This window comes from Mizuhopecten yessoensis, unplaced genomic scaffold (assembly GCF_002113885.1).
Source record: "Mizuhopecten yessoensis strain PY_sf001 unplaced genomic scaffold, ASM211388v2 scaffold11131, whole genome shotgun sequence".
In the NCBI taxonomy this organism is placed as follows: domain Eukaryota; kingdom Metazoa; phylum Mollusca; class Bivalvia; order Pectinida; family Pectinidae; genus Mizuhopecten; species Mizuhopecten yessoensis.
In genome coordinates, this window is record NW_018408895.1 from 94,530 (window position 1) to 109,060 (window position 14,531).

A 14,531-nucleotide genomic window follows, 5' to 3' on the forward strand; every position below is an offset into this window, starting at 1 on the left:
TCTAATGTCGGATCCCGGTGATGGTAGTAGTATTATATCTAATGTCGGATCCCGGTGATGGTAGTAGTATTATATCTATATATAAAAGGACATTTTTTTTTGTCTGCATTGTCGTTATTACTTCTTTGCCCCTATATATATATATAGAAAAATTAAGATTAACGACCGACTAAAAAACTGGCTGCTTTCACCGTTCACAGGGCTCTTCAGGTTTTGAAAATTTAAAAAAAAAGAAAAAATTGGTAAAACTATTTCAAATCAAAGATATTCCTGGCAAAAGCCATGAATCAGAAAGGCCTGTTATCATATGCTTAAAGTAGGGAAAATCTCAGTATGACGCCCAATCTCTTTCCTCCTTTTGTTGAAGACATAACTATGTGGCCACACGACAAGACCAGTGGTGTAAAAGTGATATGTTCAATGGTTAACATACTTCATGTTGTGATTTGTATTACACATATATCACAATATCAGAATTGCAAAGCATTGCTTATGATTTTGTTCGATTTTTTCGACCAAAATTTCTGTCGGTTTAATAAAAAAAAATCGTTGACAGAAGTCTCCCTTCAGTATAGATGTGGATAAATACACACATTATCTTATACAATATTTGATTCAGAATACTGCACGCTGTGGGGATTATTGATTGTGTAAGACATGAAATGTTGTACAAGAACATAAAAGTAGTGGAGGTATACACATGTAAGCCCAGTTTGACCTTGACCTTACAAAAGTATTGTCCTGTTGCTAAACATATCTCGGGTAGTGTTCCTGACTCTTAACTCCAGCTTCTCCAATCTACCGATTTCTCGATGGAAATTATATTTTTGGATGACAATGTTTTTTTTATTTTATTTTTTTCACATCTTTTTATATCTTTCGTGCAAAGATAGCCTTATTGCAATTAAACAGCCATGATTTGGGTAAAGTCAGCCAAACCTCATTGTACTTACTAGTTTTTATCTTTTGTAGAGTCTATGAGGATGGAATTAAATAACTGCGCGTCTCCTAATTCCACTACATCCGGTTCTGATGACGTGTGTGACACTGCACCACTGTGGATAGTTATATGCGTTGTTACAGTCAGCACAGCAACTATCCTAATGAACATACCAGCTTTACTGGTTGTTATGTTTACAAAAATAAAGAGTTCAAACTTTCGAAATCTGCACTTTTTGAGCTTAAGCATAACTGACACTATGGTGGCGGTATGTATGATTCCTATCCTCTGGACTTTCATGTTCCCTGCCAATCGCATGACCTACTGGCAATGTAACGGTCGCTTTATGTGCTTTGGCATCAGCTATATAAATTCTATGTCACAGGTAACTTCCATTTGTGTTGACAGACTTCTTTTGTTGATGAAGCCATCCTTACGATATACCGCTAACTACGGTCGACGCATGTTCGGGATTATCTTGTTGACATTGTTTATCACTTCCGGAATCACCATAACGCCTTTTGTAGTGTTTGCAACACCACAAGATGAGATCATTTGTGAATTGGACAATTTGTTTACGGTCAACATCGGTTACTTCTGTCTGTATATTGGAGTGGTGTTATGGAGCCTGCAGATTATGATCGTAGGGTGTTGCCTGTCTATGGTTGGGATCCTCCAGACGCGGCGCTTGTATCGAGGACGATACGACCCGGGTATGGCGATGACGCGCGTGTCCACAGTTAATACGGTACCGAGTACCAGTAGTGTGAAAGAGGATCAATTGACCCTCGAGATGAGGGGCATTATCACTATCTCTATCATCGTTTCTCTGTACACCGTTTGTGTTACGCCTATGCATCTGGGATTTTTGCTGCAGGGTTTAAGCCTGTTACGTAAGGTTGATAGAACTACCCGGCACGTGTTCATTGTTTTGGGATGCCTGAATTCGGCTATAAACCCAATAATCTATTGTTTCAGGATCGATGAAATGAAAACCCTGATTAAAGAACGTACTGAAAAAGTGGCCAGTTTCTTTCGGTCAATCAGGATTGGATAAAACAAGGAAAATACACTGTATGAATTATGACGTTGTGTACGTTAACTGGTTATGTTGATGAAATTTGAATGAATTATGAATAATAATAATAATTCAAGATTATTATATACCGCCTTATCACAACCTAGTGCGTAGGTCGTCTCAAAGCGGTTTACAAATTATTATCCGTGGTTAAAGGGTCTTTGCAACCAGCCAATATCTTTCTCAACTCCCTGGGGAGCATACAGCCGGTGCTCCCATTTCGGCACTCACAGCTAGCATTCTACAATTCTAGCACTGCTCAACCACGTACTCATTTACAGCTGAGTAGACTGGAACAAGCGGAGTAAAGTATCTTGCTCAAAGATACAACGCAGTGCCGTGCCGTGACTCGAACCCGCAACCCTTCGGTCATGAGCCTGGCCTGGCGTCCTACCACTAGACTACCGTGCCTCCTAAAATGAGCAAAACATTTATTATAAAAATGACTCTTTTATAAAAACGTTGTTGATATTTTATATTTTAGAATCGATCTCAAATTTGCTTTTTGTTCTGTTGTTGTGGTCGTGATGTGGTTTTATGGTCACTTATATCATAATGTTAATGTTGTGAGCAAGGTCATCATTATTGAAAAAAACACGTCTAATAAATAGATAGTATCTCAATTTACTTGCCGGTACTATACACTTCAAATAACAAGTCAAAAATGAACATTATGATGTTTCGTGTGATGTAAGAACGCCAAGAGAGCTTGCGAGTGGCGATACTTCTGTTTTATTTCTTGTTCGTGAATTAAAAGATATTACACTAATTGTTCGTTTAATGTTTTTATATGCACCTTTTCCCTTTTATTTTGTACATTATTACGTTTTAACACTGCTGCTCTTCTGTCGACACCATCGGCCAGGACCATGGCTTACTAACTGTTTCTACCTCTCCCATGAAACGTTTTCTATATCAAGGGTCAGGTGAGACGATCAGTCATTGTTGACATACACGTTTCTCCACCAATCATTTATCAAGGTTTGGTGGTCTGGCAATACGTCATAAGCTACCTTTACTAGCAACCATCTGCCTAAGCTTAGGATCCTTATTCACGCTCCCTGGCTTCCCAAGCATTTAAATTCCTTGTCTCTTCTTTACTCAACCTTGTTAGTTATACTACGCACTTCAAACACAGAGCTAAATGGTTGTTGCATTTATCTGTTTATACCAACGTTATGTTGGTGTGCTTCATGTTATACTACCATGACAGTTGTAGATCTTTATGTTGCAATATGTTGCAATATTTTCACATTATTGTTTCTAGACTATTGTGTATTGTTGTCATATGAAACATTAAAAAAAAACCACCTAAACTTTAATAAATAACAGTCAAATTAATATGCTGAAAGCAATTTAGACAATCATAGGTAAAATGCTAAACGTAATATTGTTATATTCTTACTGGTTTCCCTAATATTTTTCTTTCATACTGTTTGCATTTTATGTTTTTTACATGAAGCACTTAACTATGATACATTGGTCATTTTGAAATATTAAAATACAAATGTATATTCAATACATTAAAAGTTTAAAAGAATTTCAATACTTAAAGGTTATACGTTTATGTCACCCTATCTTACACTGCTGCTATGGTTACACATCGCTGTCATAATGTATTAGTTTGCTTTCATACTGTCTAACTGTAAGATATCTTAATTATTGCATGGAAAAAAAGGTTGTTAATCATTGCCGTCATTCTGTCAAAAACTGTAATACATTCAGTTTATTTAATTGCCTTTTTCCTAGTATCTAACATGATCTAGAAGATTACACAATAGGGATGTTGATTGTGTCTATAATAAAATAGTAGTTGTAAAGTGGGAGATTAATCGCCGTTTATCATGTTTCTATTAAGATATACCATGTGTTTACGCATTCTCCAATTCAAAGGGTGGCAGTGGAAATGTTACAATATTACATATTGTCTAACATAGGTAAGTCAGATGGTCGACTGGTGCCGCTGATTGAGCACACCCCTTTCGCCCAGACAACGGGACCGAGGTTCGATTCCCGATTTTCTCCAAGTATTCACGTTTCATCTAAATATGGCAGTATGACTGCAACGTTTTACAGTTTATTATTTAAAACCCCAAAACTACACTACAATACTTACTTTATAATATTATGACATTAATGTATAATATCTTCATATTGGAAAACACTAGGAATACATAACAGTGTATTGCGGAATGACAACAACGTATTTGAGTTTGCTGTTTAAAAAGCTGGAAAATACACAAACATAGCGTAGCATAACGTGCGCAATCGTGAAAGAAAATTGATAATTTCCTGTAAAACAAAATGAAGTGTATGTTTCGTAAATTTTGTTCTAAAACTGTTTCTACGATGCAAATGTGCTCAATAACGTCGTACAACTGATGTGTTGTATTCGCGTGTCTAACTTATTTACGGACGATTTCGATGAATTTCGCTAAATTCAAATATTTCAAACATGACTTGGTATTTGGCTGTTGACAAACACATTGCTGACTAAGCACTGGAAATATCATACATATCTGATAAACTTAAAATTCTGCGATCAAAGCCTATTTGCCTTTTTTCATCTGGTTGTTGTTATTGTTGTCATCGTGTAGCCACAAGCTTCCCAAATGGTGTCAGAAACACAATGACAAATCAATCAATATAACATTAGATTGTCGGCCTTATTATTTCATATATCTTTACCACACTACACTTAATGTTTAATGAACTGTCATACCTTTGTTAAAAATACTTGATGTATAATAAACAGTCATACCTTTGTTCACAATACTTGATGTATAATAAACAGTCATACATTTGTTTACAATGTTTGATGTATAATGAACAGTCATACCTTTGTTCACAATACTTGATGCATAATGAACAGTCATACATTTGTTCACAATACTTGATGTATAATGAACAGCCATGCATTTGTTCACATAACACTATATGCATTGTAAACTACAATGGGATTGTTGACATCACACCTGGTGTTGAACAGCTATGGCATAGTTCACTCTGTACAGATGTACATGTATAATGAACAGTCATACCATTGCATAGATCACATCAAACAAGATGTAACTTGAACAAACATTCAAAAGCTCAAATCACATTACTTGATGTTCACTGAATAGCGATGCCTTCAATATTTAATGAGAAAAAATACGTTAGCAAGTATTGAATGAATCATTGAAAAAATATTTGTGCTTTCGTATAAACTTTTTTTTTATGAAATAGTAAATTGAGATCCTGAGGATGACTAGTCATAATATCACAATGAGTCTACCTCAAACTGAGTTTAAAGTGAACTTCCCATCAGATTTAACATAAATATTTAAGCTCAAAATCAGTTTTAGGACGAATCAAAGTGTTGATGACAATGCGGCCTGGTGTCATAATATATATATATATGAGGATTCGTGTACATCAAACAAACCCATCAGCAGACAAGGGAAAATAGTAATGAAAAGCAACAGTGCCCTTTATTGAGATGTGAGTAAACACTTCAAACATAAATATTTCAAATATTTGACTTTTAATGGTTAGAAAACTATTTTCGCTCACAAGGTTAAGTCTGATCTGTCCTTACTAAGCGCACAAACTCTATTCTTGAGGAAATGTACATCGAAAACATGTACATCAATTACAATATCAGAGAAACGCCAGGAATTCATGAGATTTAGTTTGGGAATGTACTAGTTCGGCATAACCGAAAAATCCTGAGTGCACTTTGCCTAAATCCGCGAAGCGATTTATGCAATAACGGTTCTCTCTTATAATTTGATTTTAAAACGCAAACAACATGTTCTTGTTTATGGTTTATGAATATTTATTCATTTCTGATGAAAACAAACTAATTTTGCACCAACAAAATATTGCACCGTAATTTCATCGCCAAGCAACTTCAACCAATCAGAAGTTAAAATTACAAATACCGCGCCAAAATGGAGACGCCATCACTTTTAGTGTTGTCTCTTTTTAAGATTTAAGATTTTATTTTGTTTAGTTTATGAGAAAATAAATCCAATGGAGCACGAGGTTAATTCGCGTTTACGAACAATTTACCAACTGCTCCATTGGATTTATGATCTCATAAACTAAACAAAATAGAAGGTTAATCCTTATATTAACATGTTTTCTTTTAACAATAACACCATTAAAAGAGTCGGATACAAGTATTTTCCTTGTGTATACTGCGTACAAAATTATTTTGACGTCATATTAATCTATGCGAAACAGCAATTCGCAAAAGCCGTTGGCAGGCAGCCAAACCCCGTCCACTTTCTCTTAGACAACAAAAGAAAAAAGTTCTTCCATTTCAATATTTTTATTCACATTAAATACCCATATTTTATTTCATACAATATCTTCATAATTGAATTAGTATGTAATGGAATATTTGTATTAAATTGAGGTATTTGGGCAAAATACTAAGTAAGAAATACTATGACCGCGTACGTTCATCGTTTCAAAATGATGCGCCCAAAAGGCGAGAAATAGAGAGTGCTACCATGTCGTCGAGCGATAGCGACTCGCCTAGGCCAGGTGGAAATTGAATGTTTAGTTATTGCAATTGCTGTTTGTAAGTATACCAGAGTTTTGTACAGATGAAATGTATGATGTGGATAAATGGTTTGTCGGCCGAGTGACTTTTGGGAGACGAGAAATTTGACCTACATTTCTAGGAACGATAGCCATCGTTTCTGTGTAGGCCTAATGGCGGCCGACACTCATAGATGAGAGAGTGGAGCTGATGGAGGGTTTTTGTACCGACGAACAATCGCGACTGTAGCTTCTGACACTAGCTGAGAAAAGCATCTTAATTAAAAAAATAAAAATAAACACAACATTTTTTTATTATTATTATTTTATATTGGTGTCTCGAACGCACGGTAGTCTAAATGCTAGCGTTTGTTTGTAAACATTGACACGAGGTTTGCGGGGAAAAGTCTGCCAATATTTACATATTTTCATACGCGGTGAAATGGGTCACGTTCTACACTCAAGTTATTGAGAAATAAACAGACTTGCCCACACTTAGGTTGTCGATTCAGAAACAGTGGCAATTGTAAATATTTTAGACTAAACGATATAATCTGAAAATGTCGAGCATTGTGAGAAGAGCAAACATAAAATTGTTACTTAAACCAAGGTGAACAACTTTGGTATATCACAATTGTTACATGTACCACTTCGTCAATCGGAACTGTTTTAGTCATAGCATAATGTCAAGCACAACCGCTTTAGAAATATTCCTGAATATCAAACGAAAACTCCGCAGATATTTGCTCTGTATTTAATTCTAAAGACAACCGTATATAAGACATATATTATATATATGTATATAGACATATTTCTTTAATAATAAGTCCTTCAAAAGAATACAACTGCAAAATCTGCCTAAAAAACTCATTAAATAATTTTCAAATATAACGGTTAATTGGTCTATCCCCAGGAAGTACAAAATGTACTAACATTTAAAAACAAATACACTACATCGCAAGTACGTACATGGCTATAACAAATCGATAGAACAACTTGCTATTTATTTGAACATCATTTGAGAATAGGATGTTTGTTTCAATATGGTTTAGGGTTTGCCTGTTTTTGTCATTCGTTCATTATTTAAATTTATGCCACGTTACGAACGTATGTATTAGGCGGACACCTGTGTAGAAATATCGCGGTTAATAATGATACGTACTTACACATGGATAACAAATAACTACTTATTTAGGTCGATTAACAACGAGAGAATTCGGTGAAACTACTGAAAAAAGGGATAATTAATGAAGAGTACACAATATTTAAATCTGAAATCTGTCGCATTGTATTTCAAATCTTATCAAATATCAGTGACTAATTACGTAAGATTATCGACAAAGGACGGTCAGCCTTGCCGGGCGGCTGTTATTGACGGAGGGACGTGTATATCGTGTGACTAAATCATCTAGTTTCTTATTTGCATGTGCTGGTATAATCGTCGATCAAGGTAAGCATTATTTCCTTGTCAAGCTTATAGTAGGATTTCTGTAGCATCTTTGAACAACTGTCTTTGTTACAGTGTTACAGTATTTCCATTGTAATAAAACAGTAATTGGCCAATTCTTTATCTGTGGTTTAGCTATAACATCAAGTTTAACTTTGTAATAACGAGGTTTCAAAACTTTATAAACTAAATAATGAACGTGTCGCTCGTTGTCACAATACGTCATGTTTCGTGAATGCGACACCTCGACGTATGTTGTGAGAGATACATTGTAGACATTAAAAATCTTAACAAAAAAGTGTTTCGGAAAACAAAAGCATCAGTCGATCTGTTGTAGTGAAATTGGGTTCTTTATTTTGATTTACTGTTCTAAATTGAATATGTGTTGAATCATTTGATAATTTTATTTCACACCGGCAGCACACTCAATGACAAAAATAACATTGCGTCAACACAGAAAATTACTAAATATACCATGGCATCGACATAAAAGGACAAAATGTACCATAACGTCAACACACAACGACAAAATATACTACAATGTCAACACATGATGACAATATATACCACAACGTCAAAACACAAAGACAAAATGTATCACAACGTCAACACACAAAGACAAAATATACCACAACGTCAACACACAAAGACAAAATATACCACAACGTCAAAACACAAAGACAAAATGTATCAAACCGTCAACACACAAAGACAAAATGTACTATAGCGACACAATAATAACAGAATATTACATAGCGTCAACTCAGAACTACAAAATGGTCAACAACGTCAACACACAAAGGCAAAATGAACCACAACGTCAACACACAACGACAAAATGTACTACAATGTCAACGCATGCCGACAAAATGTACTATAGCGTCAACACACGATGACAGAATATAACATAGCGTCAACTCAACACTACAAAATGCTCCACAACGTCAACACACAAGACGAAATATCACAACGTCAACACACAAAGCGGAATTATACAACGTCGTCAACACACAAAAAACAACAGGAGAATACAGAAGCGTCATCAAAGCAGTAGTTTAGAATAGGTAAATTCGTATCACATTTCATTTCAATGTTGAAGCTCTATGTTTGTTATAACGATAGTATGGTCCTTCTATTTTACTTAAAATGTGCATGTGAACATTGGTTGTGTTTTAAATCTGGCTGTATGTAACCTATTTCATTAACGTAATTTACTCGTCATTTTATATTAAAAAGGCAAATGTTTATGATTCATAGGTTATATTTTGTTCTACAAATGTATGTGAAGTTGATTATTAATCTTTAACTATATCAACTATACCAAATCAAGAAAATAAAACATTCCGGATTAGTATATAATAGCATAATAGCAATGAAAGGTACACCAAAAGACTAATACGAGTTTCTCAATTTTAGAAGAAAGAAAAGTTATCCTAAGAGTTAGTTTGATTTTAATTGCTTTGCTATATACATGGACATAAACAACTCTACCTTGTGTTCCCCCACACTAGTAGCTAAGGAGCAATCCAAAAAGTAGGTATACAGCTGACCATGTGGTAATGACCTGCACGTTAGGGCCTATTATATGATGAATCAACTGTAACTCAAAGAGAGGAAGAAAATTTAAATGCTGCCTTTTCACTTGTGTTCATCCCAAAGTCCAAAAATATGTTTCAAAATAAAGTACACTTATTCCAACATTTGATATTTGAATCACGTCCCTTCTGGAAAAAGCCCAAATTAATATCAACACAATCCAATCAATTACAACGATTGATATTTTTCCATGGCTTCTTGTTTCGCCGGAGGTTGATCTATATGTCTTTCGTTTACCTTTTTCAAAACTGCAGTTGAAATATTAGACTCTCAATCATTTTATATTGGTGATTCGTAAGATGATAATAAGGTTTGCCCCGGGCACGGTAGTGAAAAATGCTACTATTAGATGCCGGCTACCAAATGATGCGTCGATATTCTCCGCTGAAACCCATGCTATCTATCACGAAACGATCTAAATGGCTTCAGACCACGAAGGAGAGCACCCACGAACATTTCGTGTTATACGTACAATATATCACCCTTTAACACATAAAAACAAATAATGAACCGCAGTAAGTTATCGATTTTGATTCTCTGTTCTACAGAGTTTTCGCAACAGATTTTTTTAAGAGTATTTTAATTCGAAAAATATTATTTTAATACCTATTTTTACCTCAAAATGTCATATTGGATTATGTTGGGTTCCCGGACATGTTGTAATTACCGGTAATAAAGAGGCAGATCGCGCCGCGAAAACAGATCTATTACTTCGACCTGTTGATTTTAAACTTCATTTTACATGATTTAAAACTACTTATAACAAAGGTTATAAGAGCACAATGGCAAAATCATTGGAATTAATTTGTAGACAACAAATTACACTCTATTAAACCTGAAAATGGTGGATAGCATCCTAGCTACAGAGAGAGGCACCGAGACGAATCTGTCCTTGTAGGTCATCGTATAGGACATTCATACATGACCTATTGTTACTCAATGAAACCTGAAGACAAGCATCCATACACAGCGGGTCAAGCATCCATACACAGCGGGTCAAGCATCCATACACAGCGGTGTCAAGAATCATTTACTGTAAAACACCTGTTATTAGATTGCGCCAACCTTCAGCCAACTCGAGAAAATTTCTAGAATAACGTTAGATATAATTTTCGGAGTTTAATGGAACAGAATAAACCGAAAATTGTTTTCCCTTCAGGGTCATACCTTCTGATAGAGGGCGTTGAAGTCGGGTATCGCACGTGCTGGGTGTGCGGTATGTGTCGGGTCATTCAGCGATAGTCGCACCTACAGTACACATGTTGTTGTTGTTGTTTTTTATTGAGAAATGTACATTTTTTATGAGGATTTTCGAAATGCGTAATGAATTGATAGAATGGTTTTACGTGATTCATGATGGAGGTACGGAGATGTGAGAAATTTTAGCGAGTTTGATCTGTAAATACTGTCGGCGATTATGCGCTCCATACAATAAATAATTTGATTGTTATTTTAGTGTTGTTTTGGTATATGTTAGAGGGTGTGGTATTGGAGGGAAATTTGTCTTACATCTTTTTTCGAAACAATAACTGTCTCTACAGTTAAAACCATCTGAAAGCTGTGGTCTTTTAAGTTACCATAGCCACTTTCATTGTTTGGATGTCATTTTCATTTTGCAAATGTTTTTGTCGCCTATTTATTGGTCTCCTGTGTTGATGGGCCGTTAAAAATGTAATAATAATAATAATAATAATAGCAGATGATAACAGAAAAGGTAGAATTGTGTTGAGCAGTCTAATCAAAAGGGGGGCAGCCTAGTTGCCAAGCGTAACGTCTGAAGAATATTTATGATGCAGAAACATGTTTGACTTTATGGTTAAAAGCGGTGTTGTTTTTTTTTGTAAATACGGTTTTCCCGTTACGATTTCACACGTAAGGATGTATATACCGATAGTTTGACTCGTACTTTGTACTCGTGACAAATAGTAGTATTCTGCTTAACTCGTGAATTATGTAAATCAAGGGGAAACAATGGAGTATTCTCTACATATAGTTATAAATAAGCATGAATGGATTATAGTGTGTAATAAATGTTTGAATCGCTCCTTTCTTGCAGAGAATGTCTGGGATACTGATTGAATAACTCAATTAGCCTATCCAACAGTCTTTTCCCGGGTTTTCCGGACACGGAAATGTCCCCAAGTTGGTTGACGGGGTGTGTGCTTGCTGTCAGTATTGGGACCATTCTTGTCAATGTCCCCGCTACTGCTGTTGTCATTTATGCCAAACGGAGGTTCCCGAAGTTCTTGTTCTTGTTCTTTGCAGTGACCCATTGCAATTCGAAGACACAAGTAGCCATAATCTGTGTTGACAGATTATTACTGCTGATAAGGCCAGACTGGAAATATTTAGGTAATTATCACAGACGGATGCTTGTAGTCAATGTTATAACTTTAATTGTAATTTGTGGAATAATGAATTTGCCGTTCTGGATTTTTGCTAAACCATGCTATACCAACATGGAGTGCGAACTAGACAACCTTTTTCTTGCCGACATCGCCGACTTCTGTCTGTATTCAGGTATTGTCGCAGTATCTGTTAAGATTTGCATCGTGTGTGTTTGCGTTGCTATGGTTATAAATTTGCAAAACAGACGTCGTGCTTTCCGTCAAGTAGAACCTGGACCGAACATGGTAAAAGCATAACGTCCGCAGGGGAGGACGAGCGTCGCCAAAGGCAACAAAAAGAGGATGTGATGCGGCTGGAAACTCGAGGAATCGTCACCATCGTGATTATTGCAACCTGCTACAATGTGTTTATCACACCTCTCAACTGGGGATTTCTTGCCCAGGATCTCGGAATAACTACATTTAATTGAGCAACGGTCATGATTTTTTCAGTAAAGTTCTTGCAAGTTTCATTAGGATCATCCGGTATTTAAGATCGTTCCAATGAACATCTGTAAGTTTTATGCGGTACGAATCATAGTCGCCATATTTGAACAACCATATGTTTCGTTTGTCACAATTCACACGATGTTTTTTTAGACTAAAAAGGCCGTAAACAGGGCAATGACAGCGCGCATTCTGTTCTAAAAAATGTTCGCCCACAAATGAACGAGAAACAATAGAATCATTGCTTTCTAATACTATATCTAATAGACTAGAGTTTGTTTCAGTATAAAATTCGTATTCGTTGATGAGCTGTGACATACCATACAGCTGAATAATATTCAATAACCTTGTAAGATGAGGACCCTGGCGGAAAACATTTGAGTTAAAGTCTCCCGTTATAACTATATCATCAATACCAGTATTATATGCCAAGTCAATGTAATGTTCAATGTTGTTCCAATCATTTGTATCAGAGTTTGGAGGTCCGTAAAAAGTTCCGAATAGCAGGTTTTGTCCTCTATGTGAAATCTCGATCCAAACACATTCTATGCCACCTACTTCAATGTCCTGTCGTCTTTTTGCAAATATATCGTTCATTACATAAACTGCTACTCCTCCGCCTATTCCATCAGATCTACACTAACAGAAAGGCTTTTGAAAGCCCGGTAGTTCAATATCGCTATCGATTTGTGATTCATTAAACCAAGTTTCGGTAAATGCTAAAATACCAAAACTATATAATTTAGTGAAGAGAAGGTCGAGTTTAGGTCGTAGGCTCTGTACATTCTGATGAACGAATTATACGTTAATAGAGTTAAGCAACTCGTCAGAGAGTAACGGCAAGAAGCTATTGGTGTCACTGATAGAGCTGGACCGATCGGAGTTTGAGGGGCCTGGATTTGTATCACCGCTAAGACACAGTAGCCATGCCAATGAGAAGGATAGTATGAATGTGACAATAGCCTTTTCTCTTACAAAACTAAAACTACTGGAAAGTATCAAATAGTCTGATGAGTTGAAATATTGCACACGCTCTAAAAATACATGCATACATTGCTCGTTAGCTTCACCTTATTTTTCTTCAACCGGAACTATTAACCCAATGACTATGATTGTCTTCGTTCCAGTTAACAACACTAGATCGTGTGCCCTGAGACTGGTTGGTAGAATTGCATATATTTTTTTCTGGTTGAAGCTGTTCGCAAGCTTATAGACTTCATTTCTTCCTACAAGTGGGGCAGTCGGACTTCACTGCTAAGTTTTACATGTGCGGGTTTGCCGGTATTGTAAGAAAACATATATCGAAGAAATACCTGAAGTTGGGATTGAGGGTAATTTGAGATGTAAACCCCTCAAACCGATCTCTGGCCTGTCTTCCATACTGAACATACCGTTCTTCACCTTTTAGAGAATTAGTATCTTCCCAGCAGCAGCTCTTAGTAGAACCTAGTCATTTCCTCCATTGTCTTTATATCGCAATCAGCTTTCAGCTTCATCGACTGTTTTGAAGCTTACTACTTCCGGTATTACCTACTGCCACTTCAGGTAGTCGTACCAGGTCATTCTTCTATCAAAGTGATAGTAATGCGTGCCTTTCCAACACTAAAGGTTGGATATTCTGCTGTAGAGGCATATTGTTGTTAAGTCCACTTTGAGATATTATTATTTTTGATATTCCACTCCAATCTTTAGTCTTTCGAAAATGTGTGCAGAAGTGCAAAATTCAAAATATGATACCTTAATTTTTATATCTATCTATCAGTTGATATCATATATTCGCTAAATACCAACGATATCTGCAAATTATCCATATAGTCACTATAGATTATTTTAGATTATGCATAAATAAACATTAAAAAAATAATAAAAGTAATTGTGTAGGATTAAGATAATGAAAAAATAACACAGTGGTACCGTATATACCGTATGTACCGTTTTACCACAAGGAGTCATGTATAGGGTTGCCGTTGACATCCTTAGTAAAACAATTATTACACAAAGGTTTTAAGTTACCCTAGTGGTTGCAACAAGTCACTTGATCAGTTACTAGAGACTTCTTTACTAGTTCAGTAAGTACATGTAAAGAAAATTGTTACTAGCTCA